Source organism: Pipistrellus hanaki (assembly GCF_964339955.1).
Source record: "Pipistrellus hanaki genome assembly, chromosome: 4".
NCBI classification, from domain to species: Eukaryota; Metazoa; Chordata; class Mammalia; order Chiroptera; family Vespertilionidae; genus Pipistrellus; species Pipistrellus hanaki.
Window position 1 is genome coordinate 60,322,005 of NC_140506.1, and position 22,485 is coordinate 60,344,489.

At 42.8% G+C, this 22,485-nt stretch overlaps 1 protein-coding gene across 2 annotated transcripts in view; it reads right to left on the reverse strand.

Annotated features, from left to right (window-relative positions):
• CCDC112 (coiled-coil domain containing 112) overlaps positions 1–22,485 on the reverse strand; it is a 114,306-nt gene that overhangs the window by 38,306 nt on the left and 53,515 nt on the right. Inside the window, exons 1-2 of one of the 2 annotated variants that reach the window (XM_084882836.1) lie at positions 1,306–1,900; positions 923–1,043 (exon numbers count right to left, since the gene is read on the reverse strand). The gene's annotated coding sequence lies outside the window, so the exon portion shown is untranslated. Of the gene's footprint in view, positions 1–922; positions 1,044–1,305; positions 1,901–22,485 lie in introns of those variants that run through there. The other variant, XM_084882835.1, reaches the window with a different exon arrangement.

Here is a 22,485-nt window from a genome sequence, read left to right on the forward strand (position 1 = left end):
AATACTCAAGATTGCATTTTTCTCCTCTTTTTGTACAAGTGGAGAATATAAAGCAAAGTAAAACCAAAAGATTCTTCCAATATCCTATAGTCTGAGAGTGGACAATACAAGCTCTTATTGGGTTGACTCAAAAGCAAATTAAAAAACACACAAAATGAATCTGATTTTTATCTCCCTCTCTCTTTACAATTTCATGTAGGTAGACCAAAAGATCAAATAGCAGACTTCTTTTTCTAAAAAAATAAAAAAATGCTTAGACTTCTAACTAATAATCTCTCTATAAAAAGCAAACAGAAATGAGGACAACTGGGGTGACACAATGTCACCAACTGCAGAGGACATGAGAGTCCATGATCTCCACTGCAGCATGCGTAACACAACTGATAAGCTTTTGTTGAGAAGTCATTATATGCCAGACACCGTACTAGGTATTAAGGGGAGACGGGGATTCAATAATATAGGATAAAAAGTGTAACGCCATCCAAACACTTTCTGTCCAGTGGGAGACACGTGGATCCCACAGGAAGGAACTGGAGAGTGATACAGAACAGTACACAGTTGAATAAGTAGCTGGCACCTACACAGATTGTGGGCCAAAAGCTGGGCAGAGAGCTTTGCATATGTTACTCACTCAAGTTTCACAACACCCCTGTGCGATCACTGTCACCATGCCCATTTTACAGATGAGGAAACGGAGGCTTGCAGGGTTAGTTATAATATAATGTCATTGGCAATCGTCTGGTTTTCCAAGCTCACTGAAAATGTCTCTCTCGTGTACATATCTTTCCAGCCCGAAAGATGGAATGGAAAAGCCCTCTCTCTGCAAGTGTGCAGCTGGAGCTGGGAGGCAGTGTAGGGTAAACCTTCTTGGGCCAATGTGGCCCCGAGGCTTAGTCATGTTAACCCTGGGTATTGGACTCACCTGCCCTCCCGGAAGCAGGAAATAGAGCACAGAGCTTCCTTATGCCTGAGAGCTTTAGGTGCTTCTCTATTGTTTTCCATCTTTATTTTGGTCACAGAACTCTTTGCTCAAACGTTTTATTCTGGGGGGAAGAAAGGAAAAACAAAGAATTGCTTTGGTTGAAGAAGACAGTGGGGGAGAAGTCCGAGGCCCACCTACTCCCACCACCTCCCTCCCCTAGAGGCCCCCAAGGGGCTCACATTTAAGCAAAGCTCTGCTGACTCTTGCTTCCCTGAGCCAAGGAGGCTCAAAAGTATTACCCTGTTAGGCACACTGGGATGAGAGACCTGGTGAGAAGATAAAGTCGGCGCCCAGGCAAGCAGATGAAGGAGGCTCCTCCTCACCTGCTTGGGTCCTGGGAAGGCCCTGGTGCCCACAGCGTCTGGCTTCACCTACTCCTCGCCACTCTGACACCAGGATCCCCCGGTTATAGCATCCATCTTCAAATGCAAGTATTTTAAAAAGGGGTCTGAACGTTTTTAATAGCGAGGAGACCAAAGAAAACACAGAGGAAGAAGAGAAAGATGGTGCACCGTGGAAGCCGGGGGCTAAGAGAAACCCTCTGCTTTACAATGTTGCTGAGCTCCAGCCCTGAGTGTGAAGTTCGTGGCAAGAAGCCTTCCTGCCGATTGGAGCAGGTGAAGTCCTATCGGAGCAGAGGCAGCTCGGGGCACAAACCAGCTGCACAAAACAGTTGCTTGGACGTTCATGCAGGGCTTTAAATAGAAAATAAAATGCATATGTCCAGATCTGAGAATTTGATATGGGACACGAGGCCATTTCACTGCTCTTTCAAACAAGCCAATCTTTTAAAGCAGATTTTGTTGCTTGCAGAATTGTTCTGTATTCTGTAGGCTTTCTTTCTTACTTTTGGCACCATGTGGCTTTCTTTTGGCTTCTCAGAATAAAAGAGTATGATACATATATTCAACGTTTAAAAGAGAAAACAAGCCCAGAACTATACTTTTTCTAGAGAGGGAACTTTCACCCTTGTGTTTCTGATGGGAGTCTTTGATACTCTGCCAGGATTTGGTTCTGAGCCACTGAGCCATTAGGATGATACAATAGTCTATCTCCTCTGCGCCATGACCCACAGCTTGAGGTATTCAGCAGAAAAACTAACATTACAGATGATGGTTCACAGAGCCCACTGGCAGATTTCAGGGTCAGAGATTTCCAAAGAAGAAAATTTCCTAGAGAGTTTCTAAGCAAAGATTTTAAGCAAGACTCTGTCTTTTGACTATTCTGAACATTCCTTTTTCCTTCATGAACAACTAAAAAATTAGAACAGGATATCAGACTGATCAAACATGCCAAATCCTTTCAATGAACAGGATACTTAATTTTTAAATTTTTATTTTTCAATTACAATTTGCATTCCCTATTATTTTGTATTAGTTTCTTGTGTGCAGCATAGTGGTTAGACAATCATATACTTTACAAAGTGCCCCCCACCCCCGATATTTTAAGTACCTTATATAGTTATAATATTACTAGGGGCTCGGTGCATAAAATTCATGCACGGTGGGGGCATGGTCCCTCAGCCCAGCCTTCACCCTTTCCAATCTGAAACCCCTCAGGGGATGTCTGACTGACAGTCAGACATCTCTCTCACAATCTTGGACTGCTGGCTCCTAATTGTTCACCTACCTGCCTTCTCTGCTGTCCTGGTCACTCTTTACTGCCCCCCTACCCCCACCCCCGCCAGCCTGGTCGCCCCAACTGCACCCCTTCCCCACTGACCTGGTTGCCCCCAACTGTCCCCCTCTGCTGGCCTGGTCACCCTTAACTACACCCCCCCCAGTGGCCTGGTCACTCCACTGCCTTCCCTGCTGGTCTGGTCACCCCCAACTGCCTCCCCTGCCAGCCTGGTCACTCCTCATGCCTACCCCCCACCCTCCGCCGGTCTGGTTGACCCATGCAGCCTGTTAGTTCAGATGTTTGGTCGTCCCTCACTAACCCCCCTTCTGGCCTGGTCATAGGCAGCCATCTTGTGAGGGCATGGGGGTTAATTTGCATATTACCTCTTTATTATATAGGATTGACTGTATTCTATATGCTGTACTTTATATCCCAGGACTATTTTGTGGCTACCAATATGTACTACTACTTTAAAAATAAATAAATAAATAAATAATTATATATATATATATATATTTTCATATATATATATATATGAAAACATATATATATATATGTTTTCAGAGAGAATAAGAAAGAGGGAGAAATAGAAACATCAATGATGAGAGAGAATCATCAGTCTGCTTCCTCCTGCATGTCCCCTACTAGGGATCAAGCCCGCAACCTGGGATGTACCCTGACCAGGAATCAAATTGTGACTTCTAGGTTCAGAGGTTGATGTTCAAGCACTGAGCCACACCGGCCAGGCCAATCTATAATTCTTAATCCCTTCACCTTTTTCATCCAGCCCTCAAACCCTCTTCTCTCTGGCAACCATCAGTCTGTCTCTATATTTATGAATCTGTTTATATTTTGTTTATTTATTTTGCTCTTTAGATTCCACATATATTAGTAAGTGAAGTCATATGGTACTTGTCTTGGTCTGACTTGTTTCATTTAGTTTCATAATACCCTCTAGGTCCACAGGTTTTGACAACAAAATTAAAAATAGTTTTTCATTCGTGAATTTGTTGATTTGGAATGCCCTAAAGAGGTTTAAAAAATCATATATATTTATACGTTAGTGAATCAGTTTTGTTACAAAAATAAGATTCTATGAAATCAGAAGAGAGCCTTCACTCCCGAATTCATTCATGTGTGTGCTGCCCCCTCCTCTGTGGCACTCGCTGGACCTGGGTCTCGGGGGCAAAGCCTTCACAGGTTACCTTTCAGGTGCTAAGAGGGGCTGGGAGACAGACAGGAGAACAAGAACTTTATTTCAGAAGATACTCAGAGCCATGAAGAAAACAGACTTAGGTGATGTGACTAGGGAGCAATAGGGACTATATTGGTTCTCCATTGCTGCCCTAACAAGTGGCCTCAAACAGAGTGGCCTACACCACCAAGTGTGTGGTTGCAGGTGGTGTGGACCGGAAACCCGAGGCAGGCTCACTGGGCTGCACACCTCCCTGGAGGCTCCAGGAGGCCCCGTCCCCTGATCATGGGGTGCTGGCAGAATCCATTCCTTACAGGACAGTTCCCTTCCGTGTCCCTGCAAAGCCTCTCCCAGCTTCCAGGGGCCACCTGCATGCCTTGGCTTGAGGTCCCTTCCTCCAGCCTCAAAGCCAACAACTCAGGTTATCCTTCCCATGGCCTCTCTGACCCACCCTCCTGCCCCCATTCCACTTTCAAGAACCCCTGGTTACCTTGGTCCACCTGGCTGACCTGGGACACTCACCGTCTTACCTGTGTGCCTGTTCTTCTGTTTGCTTGGTCATCCTATTGCCTTGGTCACAATCACATTTATATTACCTGCTTTCCTATAGTCATTTGAGCTTATGGCCCATGACATTCTCTAACCACTTTGCTACATTCTGCTATCGCAGTTACAAACTGGGTACTCTATAAATATTTAGTGAGTTAATGAAACCATAAATGCTGTGCTTTCCACACAGATACACTTGCCATCAGCAGCAATTTGGTCAAGAAAAGTTTTACGTATTTTCATAGTATTCTGGTTTCCTCCCCTCTTTTGGTTTTATTCTCTACTAGAGGCCTGGTGCACAAACTTGTGTGCCAGTGGGGTTCCTTGGCTTGGCCTACGGGATTGGGCTGAAACCAGCTCTCTGACATCCCTGGAGAAGTCCCAGATTGCCCGAGGGTGCAGGCCAGGCAGAGGGACCCCACTGGTGCACAATCAGGACTGGGGAGAAACATGGGAGGTTGGCCAGCTGGGGAGGGACCACAAGAGGGCTCCACAGCATGTCTGACCCATCTCTTTCAGTCCCAATCGGCTGGATCCCAGGAGCAAGCTAACCTACCAGTCAGAGTGTCTGCCCCCTGGTCGTCAGTGCATTTCATAGCAAGTGGTTGAGCAGCCTTAACATATTATTTAGCATATTACGCTTTGATTGGTTGAATGGCCAGCCGGACATTAGCATATTAGGTATTTATTATATAGGATTGTTAGTTTTTCCCCTGATGGAAAACTTATTGAAGAGCATGTATGGGTAAAGGAAAGACTATTACCTAGCCTGCTGATTTTATATGACCTAATTTCTAATTGTTCTCTGAGTTTATTTTGTGATGAAGCAAATATTTCACACTAATACCACCAGAATAGAAGATAAACTTTGTCTCTCTCCAGCCTATGGCTATGTGAAATAGGTCAGCTTAATTTTTATTAAAAACAAATTAGAATTAAATAAGTATTTTAATCATGACATGCTGAACAATGTTTATTAATAAAACACACTCCTAAATGCAATCCTTTAGGCCAGCCCTTAGAAATAAGAATAAAGTGAATCGATTCTTCATCAGAATAATGTTTTTAAACCTCTTTGCAATTTACCAATTTAAACCGGAGGCAAAGTCCGAGGGCAGCTTCCACATAGAAGGGCTGTGGTGAAACCAGATGACTCACTGTTTGATTTAGCAGTTGTAATACATATCCTTGCCAGTTTGTTTTGTTCCCACTTAATTCCCAACTTCCCATTTTTTTTTCTAATGAAAAATCAGCTTTGAAAAATTGCTTAACAAACTGCTTTCACTGAGTCAAAATATCATAATGCAGCCTGATTGCTGAAGTCCTTTGAAGGCTGGATTTTGCGAAGTTACCTCTGGGAAGCAGTCAATGGAGAGAGGAGGGGAGAATGTACCCATATTCACTGACACGAGAGACTATTTCTTCTCAGTGTGTTATAAAATCAGAGTGAGGCTGTAACAATCAAGCTTTGATTTTCCTCCCATTTCTCTTCAGAAATTCTCTCTAAGGGAGTTTTTGAAGTATCTGGATGAAAAGCATTATGTACAAACGCAAGGTGTCTAACCTATCTCTGGTCTGTACATAGAGGAGAAAGAAGGTTATTCTGTGGGCTTCTTGGAAGGGAGAAGATCCTTTTAACCCTGCCTCTCCCACATGTATACCTGACTGAGAGGTTATGGGTGCTCTTTTGCATAATCTCTGGGCTCTTTGCTGCTTGAGGCCATGGCCAAGGGCACAGAGCATCCTCTGTCTCTGCCAGTAGAGCTGACACCTCCTGTAACTAAGTCAGAACACTCGTGGCTCTATAAGCTTCTCCAGGACTCCCTTCCAGGCACTGAAGACACAAACAGGGGAGGAATCTTTTCAGTGACTTTGTGGCCGAAGGGCAAGGCAGTAGGCAAGACAAAGCCATTCTTAGCGTTTAGCCTGGTGCGGAAGGGAAGGGTCCTCTTCGCCGCTGGAAGGGATGCCGCCTCATGCAGGAAGGAGGTGCAGCTAAGGTGCTTCTTCGTGCAACTTACCTGGCTCTCCTCCCTGAAGTGTGGAGAGCCCACCACAGCCACCAAGGCCCAGGGCCCCCACAACAACCTGGCCAGGGGAAAAGCACCCTCTCAGTGCAGCCCTAAAGACTTCACGACCGGGTACTCAAATCAAACAAGGTAATGATGCACCGAGATCTAAGTGAGCCTTCCTCTGCTGGAGTTCTGTGGATGGTCATTCCCTGCTACACTGAGACATGCATTATATGTAATAAATGAACTCTGCTTGATGCAGAGACAACGGTTATAGTTATGAATTGTCTAATAGTTTTATTTATTTATTTAAATATTGATTTTTTACAGAGAGGAAGAGAGAGGGCTAGAGAGTTAGAAACATCGATGTGAGAGAGACATTGATCAGCTGCCTCCTGTACACCCCCCACTGGGGATGTGCCTGCAACCAAGGTAAATGCCCTTGACCGGAATTGAACCCAGAACCTTTCAGTCCACAGGTGGATGCTCTGCCCACTGAGCCAAACAGGTTTAAGCATAGAAACATAGTTTTGTGTCATTCTTAGGGCCGCCCTTGGGGGAATTCAGGAAGAGCCACTCATATAATTGTCCGTGCCCTGTTTTCCACCAAAAGTCTTGGCCTTGGGTAGTGATGAGCTGCTTGGCCCTGCTTAGGGAGTAGAAAAATGAAGCATCAAGAATGGAAAGAAGCAAACAAAAGAATACATTCCCTCTGCATTGCGGAAGCTGACCTGGCATCCCCACCCCACCCCTCGCCCTCTGCCCACCCCCGCCCCCAGGGGGTGGGAAGACTTTCTGCTTAGACAGTGAGGCACCACAATGGAGGTGCATTTGCAGCGTCTGAGAGTGCCTTTTGGAAGCATTCCAATCCAGCTGAAAGTGAAGTGTGTCAGATTTGCTCGCCTCGGGAGAGACTTAAAGCCACCTCTGTACACAGCAATGTAAAATGTACTTCACCTTATAACACTGCACATGCTGCTGCCCGTGGAATCAAAACATTCTGAGAATAAAGAGCTGAAGGCCTGCTTTAAAATCTGATGCACTATTCATGCTTCAGTGTTTGCTTTGTTTTATGCGCCTCATTCTTGCTTGGCAGCCCCGTCTGACTGGCAGCTTAGAGGACTGAACTAATGTTTATCATTAGTATAAAGCTCCTTCTTCAATATGTGTTCTGCAGCTAATGTGGGCCAGGCGGTGTGGACTAAATGGAATCACATACATAATGGCAGTTTAAAAATAATTATGATGGTAATAACAACACTGACAGTTGTTTGTTCCTTCCCTGGATTCATTTTCCCTTCTCCAACAACTTCTGACCCTCATTGCAGACTTGTTAGGGGCAGAAATAGAATATTGGAGACCAGCTATAATTACAAGAGATATAAATCACGCTCTGTTAATCGTGATTGCTTTGTTCTGATTAAAGACGGCACACTTTAACCTGGCTGGGAGTTGCACGTGGGCCCTGGGGGCTCACCTGGAAATGCACCCATCCTCCCCATCCGCGAGCTGCCTGATATCATGGAAAGATTAACAACCTTGTTGTAGAAACCAGATGCACCAGCCCTTTGCAATCCCCAGGTCTTTTGCAAAACCCCAGCCTTTTTCAATCCCACACCCCCCTCAGCCTTTTGTAAACCCCAAGCCCACCTTGCCTGTAAACTGCCCATTTTGCATACCCATTCTTATCTCTTTTGTAATCTTTGTCCTTATACCCAATATAAGTTGCTGGGGGACAGCGAGCAGATTTTTGTGGATGATCTGCTGCTCTCTCATACTGCCGGCAGTATTTTTAGAATAAATGCTCATATGTGATTTAACCCTCTCTCTGCTGAATTAGCTGGAGTAGTGACAGGCAGCCTGGACCCATTGGTTGTCTGGTTCCATAGTCACCGCTTGCCCAGTGCGGTTCCTTCCCTGGCTCTAAGGACAGAACATGTGATTCAAGCACAAGCCATTTAATTTACGGTCTTCCTTTGTCCACAAGGATTGGTTTAAAGATGGGCACGTGACCTAAACTCATCAGTCTTAAATCTTAATAAGTCTTGGGCCTTGTTCAGAAGCTAAGGGGAAAAGATCCTCTCTTTTGAGCTGCTTTAACCGGAGAAAATCTAAGGCTAGAGCTGCCCCGGCAATCACATCACTGGGAAGGAGCAGCCTGGAATCTGGAGCTAATTGGAGACAGAATGAATTCAAAACAGGAGGCAGCACCAGTAGAGACAGAAAGAAATTGAGCCCTAATGGCAGAATTTAAGCACTGCATCCAGCTATGTCTGCAGTCAGCCCCGCCCTGGGCTGTTCAGCTCCCAGAGCCAATAGGTGCACTTTTTGTCCTAAGCCAATTCGAGTTTAATTCCATGTCACTTGAAACTAAGGAAGAACTCAGACAGATGATAATAATCACAATGCAAAGACAGTGGGGGGAGGAGAAGCCAAAGAAAATTTTATGTAAAGAGGAAAATGATATTAAGACTCAGGATTTTATAGAAACCTTGCCTGAACAGAAGCAAAGCAGAAAATATTAACTAAGATCCAGAGAAACATCCCTGAGAACTATAAGCTCACTATATTACCCAAGCAGAATTCACCATGGCCCCAACAGGGCACATGAAACAAAAACCATACAGGAGATACTAAACCCCTCAGGCTCCAGAAGAGCAAGCTACTCTCCTGAACAAGCTTGGAGGAAACCCAGACTGAAGAGATCATTTTTTTAAAGCTAGATTCAGAAGCTTTATACAACCAATAGAGGTATATCTATCCCGTGCTTACTATCAAGACTGCATATAGCTCTAAGCAATAACGTCAAAATGATAAGTAAGAAAAATTATCCTTAAGAATCAGAGGTACTGAATGTCAGAGACAGAGTCCAGTCTCTTACATCCCTGGAGTAGGCCCAAGAAAGGATTGCTTGGTGCGAAGGTAAACAGACTGCTATTTGGGCAGCTACGATGTTAATCAAATTATGCTCAGACCAGTCCCAGTTTTTCACGCCTGAAATGAAGTTCAGAGGTCCTGTCCCCGCTTCCTTTATGACACTCTCATGAATCATGTAGCTTAAGGAAGGGCCTGGAGCTCACCAGTTTACTTACTGTCTTCTCTATTTACGTACTTTAAAAACAAAACAAAACAAAACAAACAAAACAAACCCCTAAGTTTTGCTAGCTTGGAGACTGCTTATCATTTTTCCCCACTTGGTAGATTTTCCCAAGTAATAAAAAAGCCAAAAACTGGGAGAGAACTTTCTCTTGGATTCTAAAATTGGAGAAAATGCACTGTATTATTATTTGCCACAAAGTAGAGAGTAGGACCCTGTGTGCAGGGGGTGAGGGTGGGCACTCCCCCCACTGTGAAGTTAACACCTGACTTCAAAAACCACATTACATTGCCAAAGCCGGTTTGGCTCAGTGGTAGAGCATCGGTCTGCGGACTGAAAGGTCCCAGGTTCGATTCCGGTCAAGGGCATGTACCTTGGTTGCGGGCACATCCCTGGTAGGCGGTGTGCAAGAGGCAGCTGGTCGATGTTTCTCTCTCAATGACGTTTCTAGCTCTCTATCTCTCTCCATTTCTCTCTGTTAAAAAAATCAATAAAATATATTTTAAAGCTGGGACCGGTTTGGCTCAGCGGATAGAGCGTCGGCCTGCGGACTGAAAGGTCCCGGGTTCGATACCGGTCAAGGGCATGTACCTTGGTTGCGGCCACAGACCCAGTTGGGGGTGTGCAAGAAGCAGCTGATCGATGTTTCTCTCTCATCGATGTTTCTAACTCTCTGTCCCTCTCAATTCCTCTCTGTGTAAAATCAATAAAATATATTAAAAAATATATATATATATTTTAAAAACCACATCACTGTGTATTTTGTGTATGATTGATTCCATGGATAGCCAATCTCATCCCTTCAGGATGGGCACTTTGCCTTTTAAATATCATATTGCTGAATATTTTCTACATTATTTTCTGGACAGTACCTAGACCCTTAAGGATAGTGTGGCAGATTGCGTTTTCCAAAAATGGTCACAAAAATATCTCTGACACTGACAGAATAATCTTGCTACTCCTACTTCAAGAACTATCGTTCATTTCTCTCTCTTTTTAAAAATATACTTTTATTGATTTCAGAAGGGGGAAGGGAGAGGCAGAGAGAGATAGAAACATCAATGATGAGAGAGAATCATGGGTTGGCTGCCTCTGATACACCACACACTGGGGATCGAGCCCACAACCCAGGCATGTGCCCTGACTGGGAATCAACCATGACCTCCTGCTTCACAGGTCGACACTCAACCACTGAGCTAAGTCGGCCGGGCCATTTCTCCATTTCTCTACCTGCCTTGAACCTGGGCAGACCCTGTGACTACTTTGACCAAAAGAATATGAAAGTTACACTGTGCCGGTTCTAGATGTAGTCCTTGTGTTCATCTTCTGCCCCTTGAAATCCAGCTGCCACGTGTGACTACTCAGAGATCAGCATGCTGTGAGAAGCCCCAAACCACATGGAGAGGCCCAGGACAATGAGGCACCACATGGAAAGAGAGGGAGGACGGGGAGTCAGGTGTGTAAGTGAAGTCTATTCCTCAGATGATTCCAGTGCCAGCAACTGTATAAGAGACACCATGAAGGAACCACCCAGCTGGGCTCAGTCAACCCCCAGAACCATGGAAGAAAATAATAAATTATTATTATTTTAAGCTACTAAGATTTGGGGGTGGTTTGTTAGATGCAGCGATAGATACCTGGAACAGATAGGTAATTTGCCAATCTGGGCATCCATTCAAGTATAGTGGATGTGGTAGATGCTAGAAACAATACTGCATTTATTATAACAATAAGTACCTTATCAGTTAGAGGTCTTCACAGTAAGTAACAGAGGCTAATTCTGGCTGAGTTAACAAGGTTTTGAAAGGACAGTGGGTAACTCATGAATCACACCCATAGAAAGGTCTGAAGATTTAGCTTCAGCCCAAGCAGGAAATAAGAACATCAAAGCTATGGCCCCAAACCATTTTGGAGGGGAAAGGACTGACACCAACACCCAGAAATGACAGAGAGCTTCTGGTCCTTTGGTTATAGCGTCACTAGTTGCCACAGCAGAGTCTTGGTGTAGGCGGCTGTAACTGGCAGAGCCTGAGGCATGGGCCTCGCCCTTGCTACAAAGGGGATCTGGGGAAACAAGTGCCCAGCAGACTCCACACTGAGAGGTCAACTTTGTCCCATCAGAATCAGAGGATAAGGGCGACTTCTCCAGGCTCAGAAGTTCAGAAGTTGGGAAGTCAGAATGAATCATGGATCCACCACTGCTACTGGGTATAAAAACGTGTGTGTGTGTGTGTGTGTGTGTGTGTGTACTTTTTGCATTACGCAATTCCTGCTTTATCACAGTTTTTGTCTTACTGATACACTTAGCATTCTACAACATTAATACTAAAATTCGCATTCATAAAAAAACTATAGAAAAAGGAGCATACCTCTTAAAATCTATACAAATTTGTGACAGGGCATTAACAAAAATAACATTGTTAAAATATTATAACAGTAAAAAACAAACAAACACAAGTTAAATTCCTACTAAAGAAATACTACAGTATATATAAAATTTTTATTTAAAACCCTAGTGGTTTGGCATGTGGACTGAAGTGTCCTGGGTTCAATTCCAGTCAAGGGCACATTCCTGGGTTGCAGGCTTGATCCCCACTGTGGGTGTCAGGAGGCAGCTGATCAATGATTCTCTCTCATCACTGATGTTTCTCTCTCTCCTTCTCCCTTCCTCTCTGAAATCAATAAAAATATATTTAAAATAAATATATTTACTTAAAAAATTAAAAAGTGAATATACCTTGGTGTAAGGGAGTGTGAGGGTGCTAAGTTATGGTGGTTAGGGCATCCTGCCCAAAGATTAGGGAAATCATACAATAAACACTTTCTGGACAGAGCAGTGGATCAAACTGAGCCCAAAACAACAACAACAACAACAAGGGGTGACTAGACAGTATGGACAGTACTGTAGACCTCACATCTGTCATGTTCAGCTGTGTGGATATACTCTATGACCAGCTGCTGGTACTCATGGAGGAAAGCATTGGCCTGCTGGTGACATCCATCAGCACTTCATGTTATATACCATCATTCCACTAGGTACCAATCACATATGAGTTAATTCATGCTTACAAAAGCAGGCTTTAGCAGAACAGAATATTCTGTGTATGTGTGTGTGTGCAAATTAACACAACCTTTGCAAGCTAGGTATTAATCTCATTTCATAAAAGAGGAAATCGAGGCTCAGAGAATAACAAATGTGACCTAGTTCAAAAAATAGGGGTTAAGCTCAGATTTGAAGCTTATACTGTCTCTTTCTACCCTGTCTTGTCATTTATTAAGGAACCATCTTCCACTTTTAGAAATTTAGACCCACATCTCCAAGTTGATAAGTGTCAGACCCCTAGTGAGACTGGACTTGCACAGTCAGCATTGTCTTTCAAACTAAAGACTAGTTCAAGTTGATTCTTTTCCAAGGTGGAGATGTGGTTCTTTGGACCCTCCAGAATCTCCACCTCAGCCCATTCAGAGCTGGGTTTAAGAATCGGTGAAACCCAGTGGGTTATTTCCATTTTCCTGCTTTCACTCAGGAGTTACAGTTCAGATGACTGTTGTAGAAATACAACTACATTTTCCAAGGGCAGTTTCTAAACTCTTAGAACAATATATTTTTCTCGCAAAACAAAAATTTCTCACTTCTTAGACATAAAGGAACAGAAAAAGTTTCTGATGTAATAAGCACAGATTTCTGCTCATTCCTCTCCCTCTTTTTAACTTTTGCATAAATCAACTAGCTAAAGAAATGAAATGCCTCAGTAGGGATCTGCCAACGAGTGAGTCAAGTTCTCCTGCAGTTGAAGGATCCAGAAAATACTTCACAGATGATAACACTTCAAGAATGAGGTGCATCAAATCTGCCTGAGATGTGCTCAAGGAATGAGATGACAACTGGACACAAACTGGCAACCAGATTCAAAATCCTTTGAGGACATCATTCTCCTGGCCAGGTCTGGATTTAAGAGTATTAACCTGTATTTCCCCAATAGCTATACAGCTGAGGTATGTGCACAGGAGGGGATGTGAGACATCACCACCGGATAACCCCCACCATGCAGCCAGTAAGGGCAATGGGTCAGTTAGTGCCTTACTTCTGCATTGCACTAAACAGTCCTCTCAGGGTTCCCAGAACTGATATTTTTTATATAATATAACAACCCATGTAACATATATTTGTTGTTTCTTAATTCATTTAACATCTAGAATATAAAGCCAATTAATTTATTTTATTCTTTAAGAAAAATGACCTTTATTTAATGAAAACTCTAATTTAGGCTTGAGAAATATAAAAATATATTGTCAATAGTGATTCACCATCTTATTGATGTGAATATAGGTTTATAGTTTTTGTACAGCTCTAGAAAAATGTTGACACCAATTACACACAAGAAAAGTTTTAAGGCTTAATAAAAATACAGACTAGTAATTTCCAGTGCTGGAAGCCAAGGGAAGGAAGGCCTATTGCACAAATCTCTTCATGCAATGGGCCTCTAGTATATAGATAATGTCAATATAATAATCACCAAAATTAATAATTTCTTGGTATCATTTAACAGCAGACCATCTACAAGTTTCCCTGATTGCCTCAATTCCCCTCACTCCCCCCCCCCCAAGTTTGTTGTAATCAGGATCCAAATAAGGTCCATTTATTGTATTTGGTTATTACATAAGCATCTTTTAATATAGATCAGATCCTTCTCCTTCTCCTCCTGCTTTTTCTTACTCTTTAATCCCAATAATATGTTGGAAAAAACCCACGACCAATTGTGCCACAGAAAGTGTCATGATCTGCCTTTGACTGTTTGCTTCCTGGTAGCATCATTGAACTTTGTTTCTCCACCTGTGTATTCCTATAAACTGGAACATTTACAGGACTGATTCCATTTTGGTTAAACTCTTTTGGCAAGAACACCTGATAGGAGATGCTGTGTTTTGCCCAGTATACCATAGCAGGAGACATGTCTGGTTGTCCGACTCTTGGAGAGGCGGAGTTTCATCAGGTGAGGCCTGATGGGTGCAGGTAGGGCCATCTTGATCCCTCCTTTGTGAAGTTTGTCTAATGGTTTCATCACACGTGATCATTAAGCAGTGCTTCCTTAGATAGACACCAAAGGGCTGAAATCAGAGTTTTTTCATTGCCGTGGTCGCCCCCTTTCCTCTCCCTGGCTCAGCAGAGTGCAGTGTAGGGGAGTTGATGTCAATCAGCTGAGGGCAGTGGGAGTGCTCCCATTTTGGAAGGTGACTTTCCAGCTCATTCTAAACTTCCCACGGGCACTGCTTTAAATGTTCCCAGATGGTGGGTAGTGTCACTGAAGAAAGAATGTTTAAGTTCAGAATGTTTTCTCCTAGTAATTACTGCAAAACTGGAAATCGGGGGAGAGGTCTCCATGGCTGTTTATGTCATCTGCTCTACATATCCAGGAAGAATTTCTGCCCCATCCTGCCCAGGTAGGCACAGTCTTCCATGTTTCTCAGCCTATACTTGGGGACATCTCACTTCCCTCTTCATTCACTGCACAGTGGCCTTTCCATTTCTTTCATTTTCTTAACAACAGAGGGACTAATGTTTCTGTTATTATTTTTCATTTCATGAAATTAAAGACTATTTTATGTCAATTTGTCAACTTTATGTCATGGCATCAATTCTCATATTATTTTTAAAAGTATATAGCTTTTCTAGAGATTGCTTTGCTTGTAACTGACCTGCAAAGACAACTTTATAACTCAAAGGGTAAAAAGGGGATCTTGTTTGTTGATAAGGCTCTTTTTGTTTTGTTTTTCACTTGTGGGTCACTCTGTACCGATTCCTGAAGGACAGAATTGGGTGTATAGAAAGATGGTCGGCCCAGACCAAAGACTGATTAGAGGAGACATACTTGGCCATGACCTTTGGCCCTCTACTCTTCCTCCTTCACCTCGTGCCTCACCACTAAATGCCATTAGCTGTGTATACGTACTAGTATTGCTGCTTTTGACTCTCCACTCTCATTCTAAAGGCACGGGGTTGGCTTTGTAAATTTTTTATTTTCATGGGCACCGCAGACCAAACAGTAGTTTCCAGCAAGCAAAGTTGGGCACAAAAACAATCTTCTCCAGATCAGTGGGCGATAGTGGCCTGGATGACAGTGATTCGTAGGAGGCTTGTCCCAAGAGGGAAAAGACTGTCATACAGGGTAGAAGTCAGTCTTCAAGCACAGAGAATGAAGAGGGAAAGCTTTAGTCACTTTAGATGACTTGAAGGAGAATGCCTCTAGGCTCCAGGGTGTTATCTTCTCAATTCCTCAGTGTCTCCTCCTACTCCTTGCAAAGAGCTGTAACTTTCCAACTCACCTAGGCACTGCCTCAGACTAGGATGATGGTGGGAAAGAGGATTGTGGGGTGGAGATGGGGGGTCACGTGGGGGAGAAACCTTACATTTAGGGTCTTGGGCCCTTCTCCCTACCTGCAGCCTGGGGCTCCTGTTGAAGGTCTGGTCTCCCACTTGAACTGGACTCTTGCTCTCTGGGCCTTGGAAGGATCGGACTGGGCCCTAAGAATGCTGAAGGCCTATTTTTTCCTCTTTACACTTAGGCTGAGGGCCACACCCTTCTTCTCTCCGAAGTCCTTGGAGATTTTTTATTGCTTTTTCCCCTCAGTAACAATAGCCATCCCTTTACCAAGGCCTGAGGGGCCACTTTACCTTTGGGGGAGGCTGGAGAGCCCATGGCTCTAGAGAAGGAGGTGGGATTCTGGGTCAGGCTGCAGGCAGTGAGAGCCGTTCCCTCCTGTTCTGAAGGGCAGTGGGTACAGGTTGGGGGTAGAGGTGTGGAAGCAACATGTTCTGGAGAAGCTGAGATGTGGGCTCTCACCCGAGGCCCCAGACTATCTGATCCCTTTTCCTTCTACTCATTCTGGATCTCCAGGCATCTCTTCCCTGCCTGCTGTGATTGTCTTTGTACTTGTCTGCTCCTTGAAAGACACAAATTTCCTGCAAGGAGTGCTGATGAATCCATGCTGGGGCAGCCTCCTTGACATCCCCAAACTAAGCATCACCCTTGAGGGGTAGGGGAGTCCCACCTCTGCTCAGTGGCCTCCTTGGGATAGAATTGGGCCTTGGGCCCATATGATGAGTGTGGAATCCAGATGACACCGAGGAGCTGGTTGGGCCTGAATTTGGAGTGGCCTGAGGTTCCTCACATAGGGCTGCAGTCTTGGAGGCCAAGTGCATGCTGAGCTGTGAGGGCAGCTAACAACCTGGCTAGAGCCTACCTCACTGGAAGAAACAGACTGGTTGCCATAGCAAAGTTGAATTGCTGTTTTGCTTATGAATTGTTACATGAGCCTATCAATAAATGCCAAGCTGTTTCCAGCTGACCAAGTTTTCCTTTGTCTGCCCTGAAATCTCCAGAAGAGAAAGGGAAAGCCCTCAGCATTCTCTACAGCTGCTTTTATATAAATCATCACACACAACATGCTTTCAGGCAGCCTCTGTGGCTGCACGACTCTCTGCAGGCACAGGACCAGAGCAAAGGCTCCAAATGAAAAGGGAAGGAGGGCTGTGGCCAGGTGCCATTGATGCTGTCCCATGTCTGAAATGGGAGGACTGCTTTACCCTTATGATATTTACTTTTAGTGTTCTTAAAAAAAAAAAAAAAAAATCTCAGGGCCGTCCTAGATTGTTATAATGTTCAATTTGTAAAACCTCTATTCTACTTACTAATTCTATGAGTTTGGCTCTTTTAAGTACATCATATACATGGAATCATATAGTATATAACCTTCTGTGTTTGGCTTTCTTCACTTAGGAACATGAAATATTGTGATGTTTTCTATCCATGTTGTAGCACACATCAGAATTTTCTTCCTTTTTAAAGCTGTATAATAATCCATTGTATGTACATACCACATTTTGTTTATCCATTCATCCACGGATGGACATGTGGACTGTTTCCACTTTGGGCAATTGGGAATATGCTGCCATGAATATGAGTATACAAGTGTCTATTTGTGTCCAGGCTTTTAATTCTTTTTTAACTTAATTTTTATTTTTTAATTAAATTATTATATGTGTACATATCTTACCATTGGCCCCCCCCCCACTTCCATACATGCCCTCCCTCCCCAGAGTTTTGTGTCCATTGGTTATACTTATATGCATGCGTACAAGTCCTTTGGTTGATCTCTTATCTCCCCCATCTTCCTACCCTCGCTTTTAATTCTTTATTCTTTTCTTTTGGGTATTTAATATGTTTTTAATGAGCTAAACTAGAAGGATCTGTCTGCTCTTGAAAACTTTAAGTTCCCTTATATAGACAGCTAATAATATTCCTGCAAATGCCTAGCCTGCAAAGACCTCCTAGAAGAGAGGTCTCTGAGTAGAATATTTGACTAATCAGTGAATCTAACACCTGGCTTTACATCAAAATCACATGCATAGCATCTAAACATTGTGGATGCCTAGAAATCTGTATATACGAAGTGATTAAACTTAACAGCACCGATGATGAAGACAAACTGACTTTGTGTGTCTCCTAATATGATGCACGTTATCTATGTAGCATTCTTGTCAAAACTGGGTTGAAATTTTAAAAATAAACAGAGAAAGAAAGACAGTAACCTGAACACCACCAAGACCTTCAGAACCTGCAGCTCATAGGGCAGTGACTTGTGTTTTCGGTGAGTCCCCGTGAGATCCTGAGGTGGCCAGTAGAACACCAATCTGCAAACCAGTATGCACGAACTACAAAGCTAGATCTCTCTTTAGGTGCCTTCCCACTGGGAATTCTGTGATTTTCTCGAGAGCAGGATTTCTAAGCAGTGGGGAAAAGACAGAGCATTCGATGTTCAATAAGCTAACAATAAGAACAAAAAGGAGATTGAATGCCTACCTTATAACAAAATAAGTAGCAGATAAATAAAATATTTAAATATAAATGAAAACATCAAAGCACCTAAAAATAAAATAATTGCTTAATTCAATCTCAGAACAAAGATCTTTCTAAGGAAGAAACAAAACCTAGAAACAAACTATTAAAACATTTGTCTATGTAAAAGTAAAAAAAGATTTCTTTATGGCCAAAAATAATTCAAAGAAAGACAAAGACAAACTACAAATGGGAGCCAATGTTAACAAAACATATGGCTAAAGCTAATGTACTCAATATATAAATAAATTTGCAAATAAAAAAGAAATAGCAGTTCCCCCAAATCAAACAGAAAAGTGGACAAAGGATGTAAAGGACATCTCAAAAGACACACAAATGCCTCCTAAACATACTAAAAATTTGTTCCTTGTTAACCCATAAGACAATTGGACATTAAAGGTAAACAAATATTATTTTCACTTTCTTTGGCAATATCCCAAAGTTTAACACAACACTATTGTGCAAAGGCCAGGGATAAACAGGCGATGCCAGGCATTGCTGGTGGGGCTCCAAATGGTGCAACATTTTCAGAGGCTATTTTGGCAACATCAATCCAAACTAAATGCCCATACCTTTCTGCCCAGAAATTTTACTTCTAGGAATCTAACCAGCAAATATAGTAAACAATGTGTTCAAAGATGTAGACATAGATATTAACTGTAGTATTATTTGAAATAAAAGTCTGGAACAACATAAGAGACCATGAATAAAACATTAAATAAATATTGGAACACTTACATAATGGCCATATTATACAGCTCTTAAAATTAGATGGATATATGCTGACATGGATTTTCTATAATGGGGGGGAAAGCAAGATGGAGAATAGTTTGTATAGTATTGACCTTTTATGTTAAAAAAGACTGTATGTGTGTACATACATTTGGTGCTTGTATATCTGGAAAATATATAATAAATGATTAATAGTCATTATCTCTAACTTGGGTTATAGGGTACTCTTCACAATCCTTCAAACAAGTAAAAATTCTAAAAAGTGGTATTCAGTGTGGATGAGGGCATAAGAATAAAGAGTCTCTGAGACCATTGTTGATGCGTAAGTTGGTCCAGCCATTTTAGAGGCCAATTTGACAATGTGTATACAATTTTTAAAATATATATATTTTTATTGATTTCAGAGAGGAAGGAAGAGGGAGAGAGAGAGAGAAATATCAATGATGAGAGAATCATTGATCAGTTGCTTCCTGCACCCCCCTTCCCTCCACTGGGCAGAACCCACAACCCAGGCATGTGCCCTTGACTAGAATGGAACCCGGAACCCTTCACTTTGCAGGCTGACGCTTTATCCACTGAGCCAAACCAGCCAGGGCACAATGCCTTATACACTTTTAATTGCCAGTACCCTGTTACCCAACAATCCCAATTTCTGTGGGAATCCATCTCACAGAAATACTTGAATAAAATCACAAAATTATAGGTATCCAGCGATAATCTGGGGACTAATTAAGCAGTTACTCAATGTGAATAACAGAGAGAACATGATATAAGTTATGGTGGCCCATTTTGATGTGGAATTAAGACTAAGCAACTGTGAAGATTACAATCCCTAATAAAATATAAATATTATAAATGTTGACCATATAAAAACAATAATACATACAAAAAAAACAGTAGAGGGAAGAGATGTGGGAGGAGAGGTGGTAATTCACACCTGTCATAGCAAAACGAGTTAATTCAATCTGTCAAATTTGAAGCCTAGTGTTAAAAAATAAATTTGCCAAGCTCTTAATGGTCTCTAAAATCTCTTCCCCTCCCTTGCTTTTCTTTTTCTATAGTCAGCTTTCCTAACTTTACAGGGATCAATTAGGAAATAATGGCACTCATGGTAAAGAAACATTTACCCAGCCCTAGCTGGTTTGGCTCAATGGATAGAGTGTCAGCCTGCAGACTGAAGGGTCCCAGTTTCGATTCCAGTTGAGGGCACATGACTGGGTTGCGGGCTTGATCCCCAGTAGGGGGTTTGCAGGAGGCAGCCAATCAATGATTCTCTCTCATCACTGATGTTTCTCTCTCTCTTTCCCTCTCCCTTCCTCTCTAAAATTTATTTATTTTTTTTTAAAGAAAGAAACATTTACCCAAAGTTCATCAATCCTTCAGGTTACTCGAGGCCATGCACTTGCCTGTGTTTCCGAGCCCTGCAGAGCACTAAGAGGTGCCCTTCGGAGGGCTGTCAGGAGGATGGGCCCCTAAGGTTGGGCTGTGCTCACCTGTACAACTATGCCTGGCAGCCCAAGTTTTCTATAGTTTTCTTTCTTTTAGTATTCAAATATAAAGTTAACACTTTTCCATTAAACACAGCGCATATAAAATGATCCCACTGAACACTGTATTTTTTCTATAGAACTGCAGTACAATGTGGTCTTTAGATTGCAATTTCAAGAATCCTGCTGCCTGGGTTCTACCACTGACTAGCTGTGCAATTTTGGAAAAATGACTTAGCCTCTCTCTGTCCCAGGTTCTTCATCTATAAAACATCATGATAATAACCCAGCTGATAGGTGTGAGGATTTAATGAAGTGATGCATGTAAACAGTTTAGCTGTGGAACGAGGAAGAAGATGAGCGGGCAGTCAAGCGTGCTCAAGCTGACTGACTGTAAGAAGAGACACAGATGAAGGGCTCTGGTTTCTGGAGCTGCTTGTGATCCCAAAAGGGGTTGGTTCCTTTGGTTCTAGTTCAGTAAAGAATTCTGCCCACCTCAGGAATGTGACTTTGTTCTAGTTTTCCATGGTTTAGGGATATGAACATTTTGGTATGAATCTTTTAAATGTCCAGCAAACACAACCAGTGGAACACCTGTGCATGTTTTGCTTTTCTAAAGAGAAGCCTTCTATTTTAAAGTCAATTCTAACATTTAACATTGTGAAGTGCTCTGAAGAGTTTTAGTGCTGGTGGCCTGTTGTGGTTGATTTGCAGATTTGATAACCACCTGGATATCTGGTGAGTTGTGACTTCCCCTCTGTGGGCTGCACAGGACCCTGGCATGGCTTCTTCACTGTATTAAGCTCATTTGTCACCAAGAAAAAGAGGTGGGAGTATAAACAGCAGATTATACAGACAGCCTTACCCAATACTGTAAAGCACTTTCTGTGTTCATTATTGTTTATACCAGGGAACACAAATTTATTCTTTGAGAGGAGAGCGGAGGTTCGTTAAGGAAGATACTTTGACAGGGTATCATCAAAATCCAGTATCTTCCTGCCTAACATTCAAACAAGCCTCACAAAAGTGAACATTTGAGTCTTCACATCCCTCAGTGGTTATGTGGGCCCTCTCAGAAATGCACAGAAGCATTTATGAAGAACTTGATACAGCTGGCAACCTCTGCTGCCTAAACCCCTCGGATTCACCAGCGCTTTCCAGTTGCTCCCCTCTGGCACCTTCCTTTGGTCGTCATGGGCCTGCCTGTCTGCCTCCCAATCATGGCCCAATGGGGGCCAGCACATGCACATCCATGAGGAATGTCTTTATATATTTTTCAAGAAAAAAACAAAACCTACACACAAATGTAAGGCTAAGCTCTGCTTCCTTCCTCTATGATTTCCTAGAGATTCGCTTTCTGTATCTACACCTGTGTACCTCTCTCACCAGTTTGTTCAAGATTCCAAGGTATAGCAAGGGAACACAGCACCTCCCACCCTCTCCCACCTTCTTGCTGAGACTTAACGTTTAAAAATAGATTTTATTTGTGTGTGTGTGTTTTTTTAAATAGCTATAATATTCATATGGCTTAAAATTCAAAAGTTACAGCAGCCTAAATAGTGAAAACTTTCCCTTCTTCCCCAGACTCCCACCCACCCAGTTTCCATCGTCAGAGGCAACTGATATTGTCACTTGCTTGCATGTTCTTCCAGAAGTACTATAAATATAGTCTCTCCCTGCTTTTTCAACTAGCATAAGTACCCTCTGCACAAAATCCTACTTCTTGTTTTTACCCTTGACAATGTGTATACACTCAAGGAAGGAATGGCCTATCTTGGTGTCCCTCTCTTGACAGCTTTAGGAGGTGCCCTATGGACTAGGAGGGAAGACAGTCTATCTGCCAACCATGGGGATAAGTGTAGTCAGCTCTCGTAGTCAAGTGCAGGGAGACACATCTCATAACTAGAGCACCCT